We start from the raw sequence: 6,199 nt of genomic DNA, 5'->3' as shown, positions 1-6,199 counted from the left end.
GATTCAGCCATAGACTATAATGAGGAATCACTAAAATACCTATAACTTCGTCCTTTTTTTACAGAATTAGATGGAAATAGCAGGGGTAGTAGCCTGCCAAGTTTCAAGGAGACAGGTGCAGGGGTTTCTGTGAAAGTGCACCTCAGACACAGCTTTATATGCTGTTTCTATGCCCCTTCCCCAGAGCACAGCGATTGGAAGGGAACTCAGAGAAAGATCACAGTTATTGACTAGCTGTCAGTATCAGAGCAGTCTTTCCCCCCCACCTCAGACTTTTCCATGTATGGAAGATCACGCCATCCCCCTCCCTCTCTGACTTTGTGCGCTGCAAGCCTTCAAAATTGCCACATCAGAAGTCTCCGAATCAATTTGGACCTTTAACGGGTCTCCCGATTTGATTTGGATTCAGAGATTCAGCCACCAAATTGGGCTGAATCTCCTCCAAATTGAATCGGCTACTGAAGCTTCACACAGCCCTTAGTATGCAGTAGTTTTGCTGACATCTGAAAAATAACTCCTGCCGTTCAAGTTGTGCACATGCAATTTTTGTCTCAGGGTCTGAGAATCACAGGGCCTTCAGGAATCACTGAGAAAAGTGGAAGGATTTAGAGGGTTTGAGATTAAGCCCCAAGTCAATAAGAGGAAATAGACCAGTAAAAGCAAGTCTTTATTTTATAAAGGGGGCTTTGGCAGGGCAGGTAGTCTGACCAGCTCTTTGGATCAGAGCCAGCACAAGAAACTCTGAAGTCTTTAGTGCATTGTAAAATGTGCATATGTAAGTTATGAAACGTATATAAAACTGAACTGAGCAAAATTAATAAGGTAAATGGGGGAGAGGATCTCTTTCAAGTACTTTAACAGTCAAGGAAAAAGTAGGGTAGCCTCAATAGGTGTTGCTGAGAAAGCCAAAAAGAGATTACGAAGGAGTTGTCAAATTGGGGAACAGTTAATTAAATGGCTAGTGTTCTGTTGGAAATGGTAAGAGGAATTAGTAGCACTGTCAGAGCCCTTGAAAAATCAGTAGCACAGCTAAATAGTCACAGTTCCTTTTTACTTAATCGCAATACTGTAGACTAAAGAAGTATCTGTAGCTCTAAGCTGACCGTTAATTCCACTGATTTTACTCTTCAACCATTTAACTTTTTCCTATGGAGATCTCAATTTCTGGGAAACAAACCTTCACCCTCCTTACAGAGAAGCTACTGCTAGTTTATGTATTTTAGTAATTAAATAGAGATAGCAGAATAGATTCTGTGATCATTGGTACTGCCTTGTTTGGCCCCAGCAGTCTTGTATTCTTAGACCATAACTGGTGACCTCACTAGAATATTCAAAGTTTTTATGCCAATTCAATTTCTCTTGTTTTATCCCTGTGCTACTACCATGAGAATGCCATAGGTCTTACCCAGAAGCTCTGGATATTTACTGTTATACCGTAACTTATACAAGGGAGAGGAGAACAGCAGAGAGTAACAATCAAGATTTAATGCCTGTAAGGCTCCAGCTGATAATGTAACCACTAAGGAAACCACCACCAGGCTGATAAGTACTCCTATTTATGACACGAGCTGGTAGTTGACTTAATAGTTTTGAATCCAGGGCCAAATATAAACTTCTATTACGCAAACTACTCTCTACTAGAACTACTAGTAGTGGAGATGTGGCATAAAAGGCATATTAATTCTATTCCAGGTGACCTCCTTTCTGAACTAATCAGAACTATTTTTCTCATGGTAGCAGCATAAATGCCGAAGGTGCACCCATAGAAGTTTTTGGGGCTGATACTGATAGCTGATTTTGAAGGAGGTGTAGTCGGCTGCTACGATCTGATTTTTGATACAGCTGCGTACTGCTGGTAAGTCTGGTGTAGTGGAAGGGGAGGGGGCAGGGAATGGGCGTTGGAGAACAGAGCAAGGCCCCCTCAGTGAAGGAGGGAGTGGGGCTGGGGCAGGGCAGGGCGTGGGACAGAGCCAGAGCACACTTGGGTACAGGGAGGGGAGGGCAGTGGCTCTTGCTACTGCATGTACCTGGGGAGGGCACAGGGAGGCAGGGTGCATGCACCCCAGATCTGCACACAATGTGGTTGAGGCAGGCTGCAGCTGGGGGCTGGGGCTGGCACCAGAGTGGTGCCAGACAGGTGGCAGCAGCACTGGGAGGGGACTAGAAGAGGGCTGTAGCCACCCCAAAAATTGCTGTCACTGCCCCATAATGTCCCCTTCCAGTGCAGCAGATCAAGGGGCACCGCTGCCCCCTGAACAAGCTGTGGCTCCATTCCACGCCCCCACCCCAGCTGGGCAGTGCCTGCCCCTCCCCCAGCCTCCTCAGTATCCAGGCCTTGATCTGCTCTTCCCCCCTTCCACCACAACAGACTTACCATCTACATGCAGCTACACTGCTAGCTGCGCTCCTCCCTGTCTACATGCTGTGCTGCGGCTGTGCACACACAGGCCGTTTATCAGCCAAATAATCAGCCTCTTTAGGCTGATTTCCAATATAGACCATTTTCTTTATATCAGTGCTGATCTGATATTGGACCAATGTACCAGTGCACCTCTAATAAAAGCATTTCAAGCTCCTACTGAAAAGTACCTAATGAAAGTTCTCCTTTGATTAGTAAAGTTTATCTTTTGGCTTCTGTGTCTACAAGGTAACTGCTGGTACTGCTGAGAGTGCGTCTGTGTTTAAGATAAGTTATCAAGATAATGCCTTTTCTGAGAAGACCAAGTAGTGCAATATAATGCTAGAAACTACTATTTACAAACATAAATAGCTCTTGATACAAATGTTAATAATGATCTTCTTCTATTGACTCTGGGATTTTCTAGTTTGTATTTGTATTGTTGGTATTTGTCTCCTTTCATTTCTAAAGACCCAGTTATTCTTTTCTGCTCATGCAGGGGGCTGGACTCAATGATCCTTCAGGGTCCCTTCCAGCCCTATGATTTATTTTTTGGATTTATATCCTACCTCAGCCAAAAGGCTCAAAGCTAGAATAACAAACAAACTTCCCTTCCTTACAGCAGAACCAGATTTCATGGAAGTGTCCAATAGCAAGAGAACTAAAAGGCCTATTCTTTTGAGGTGTTCTTGAGAACTGGCCAGGTTTGCAGATGACACCATCATGCTTGAAGACAGGCAGGTTTGCAAGTTAAGCGGACCAGAACCAGATGAAGTTCAAATGTCAAGAAATGTGAAGTGCTCCACCCAGGCATGAATGATCCCCTGCACACTTACAGGTTGGCAACACCAACCTGACCAGCACTACCAGTGAAAGGGAGTGGCTAGTAACAACAGACCACGGCATGAACATGAGCTGGCAGTGTGACACTGTATCCAGCAGGGCTAACAATACCCTAGGCATGCATCCACCAATGCATCTCCAGCCAAACCAAAATAGTGATTCTCCTACTCTGCTCAGCATTGGTGAGACCGCATCCAGTTCTTTAACAAGAACATGGTAAAGCTTGCGAGTCCAGAGATGGGGCACCTGTATGATCAAACACTTGCACAGCAAGCCACGAGGAAAGGCTGGGGGACCTGGGACTGTTCAGCCTGAAAAAAAGGCTGAGAGGGGACTTGTATGCCTCTGTAGAGATAAGCTGCTACCATCTAGGGCTTGGTGAACAACTCTTCACCAGGGCACCCTTGGGGAAAACTTGGAGTAACGGTCACAAACTCCTGGAAGACTGTTTCAGGCTCAACATCAGGTAAAACTTCTTAGTTACTGTGTTCAGACTATAGAATAAGCTCCCAATCTTTGAGACTGGACAGTCACCTTGCTGGGGTCACCTGACCCGTTGTCTTTCCTGCCTAGTGCAGGGGGCTGAACCTGATGATCTTCTGAGGTCTTTTTCAGCCCTTTACAATCTATGGCTCTCTGAGTTCTTCTGCTTCTGTACTTCCAGCTTCTACTTACAGAAACAGTAAGTACAGAAATGTGATATCTTTGCAAAAAGGGATTCTATGGATTCTTTTATGTTGTTGTTGCCTGTAAAAGCAAGGGATCAAACTGAGACCCCTTCTCATGTTTCCTGAAGACATTTTGAAGTTGGGTAGAGTGATGATGCAGGGATCCTGGTTCTCTCAGATCAAAAAATAGATCACAAATTCTGACAAAACATCCCAAATCCATTATTAAAATTTAAAAGCGCTCTGCAGCCCTCATGCCCACCTGCCCCCAGAAGTGCCCCCCCAACTCCACCTGGAGTTCAACCAGCCCACAGAGCTCCTTGCTAAACTGGGTAAGTGGTGGGTTTCTCTGCTAAAAGGAGAAATCCGTGTTTTCTCTGATAAAAAGGGGAAATCTGTGTTTTTCCCCATTTTTCCATGGGAAAACAGAAAGCCTGGATCCCTGTCTGCACGCCACAAACTGAGTTCAAAAACACTTGAGAATCAATATGCCTTATTTGTATAGGCACTCTTTTTCACACACTTTAAAACTCAATTAAGCTTTAAGGAGAACCTACAAGCTTGATCTAGTCTTAAGTAGTCTTTCCCTCTTCTAATAATGATCAAGTTCACTGAGCTTTATAATAGATGTCTCTATAGTCAGAGTGAACACCCTCACTGACATCACTGTTCCAATGTGCATATTAACCATTATACTTTCAGTATGGCAAGTACTTCCCCTCCCCATTCTTTATGGACAAAACTTTCCCATATCCCCAAGGCTAGCCAGTATCACAACCTTAAGTGAACGGTAGAGACCCATTAGCAACCCCAAACTAGCCTAAACAGCCTAGACCAAGTAAACAGTGTAGATGGTTACCTGGCAAGGGAAATACCCTGAGGTTATGCAATTATCACTATGTAGCAGAGGGTTGCACACCCTTGTCTACTTGTGAACAAGATGCCCTAACAAGAACCATAATTAGCTTCCCACCGGCCAGCTTCCAGTGGGAGGATCCTGGCTATACACCAACCTTATGGAAATGTGAGACTCCTCCCTAGTTTGCTCCTGGGGCCATCTGGCCAAGAACAAGCCAAGATCAGGGGCTTCTGAACCCCAAGCTTTGTTTAAAAACTTGAGCCTGTACATAGGATGCCCGCCAAATGATTTAGAAGTATCTGAAGCCCCAAGCAGGGGCAGAGGATGTTTGCCGGAAGTAAGGTCACATTTAGTTCTTGAATGAATCAGATTCGGAACACAAAAAATGTTCTTTAGCAATTAAAATGTGTAGATAGTTATATAAAATACATTTATCTTCCATCCAAGCTTGCAGCAAGAAAGACTTGCTCCTGATCTTAAGATTGAGATGCTCTAACTACATTATTGGACAGTCCTCCATTTTGCAGGATTCTAGTGAATTATCATGAAATGCTGACTTACCATATTCTTATACCACTAGGTAAGGTAAAAATGCCAGCTTTAGTACTCACTTTTATTGTCCCATTGAGATGCTTAACTGACATCATATAAAACTTTTTTAGAAAGGGCATTCTGTAAAGTAACTTTGTATTATAATTAAGAATGGAAAAGAAAAACAAGTTTATTTAGAAACTGAATCAATGACCAATCCTACATCAAAGCCTTATTTAAAACGACTAAAACCCATATTAGGGTGACTTAAAATGTCATTATATTCACTACTGTGACCAGGTTTTCTAAAATGTAAAAAACACAAACTCCCCCATGTACCTGTACCCTCCCAGTGCACAGGATAGAAAATGGAGTAGTTCTATTGGACAAATAATTATGCATCCACCTTCATTAAAACCAGACAGTGCTAAAGCATTGTTGTACCAAATTATACCAAACTATTTTGTTAAAAAAAAAAGGAAAATAATTCCTTCCCGAGTGTTATCCCCCCACTCAGTAGGATAACCACCCCCAAAGGAAGCGTGCAAATATGGACATACAAAAATTACACCACTTACAAACTGGAGCTAAGTTCAGAATGCATCACAAGCTCTAGTAATTGTGTCCCCATAAGACTAAACAGGCTTCTGACCTGGTTCCCTGCAGTGGATCACACATCTTCCCACTTCCTCTGGCTTCCTCAAAACTCAAGCTGTCTGCATACCAGTTGCAGATGCTTGGCCCTGCTGTAGCACAGTAACTGCAGAGCAGAGAGGGCTGCTGAGAAAGATGCTGTGCAGGGGTTGTGTGGCTTAGAGCAGCTATATGCCCTGGGGATACAGCATGTCCCAAGGGCACATGCATTGTCAGCCCCTGGTCTAAAACACAGAAGGTACAAGT

This window comes from Crocodylus siamensis, chromosome 5 (assembly GCF_052110815.1).
Source record: "Crocodylus siamensis isolate JL-2025a chromosome 5, ASM5211081v1, whole genome shotgun sequence".
NCBI classification, from domain to species: Eukaryota; Metazoa; Chordata; order Crocodylia; family Crocodylidae; genus Crocodylus; species Crocodylus siamensis.
Note: the sequence above shows the minus strand (reverse complement) of the source record.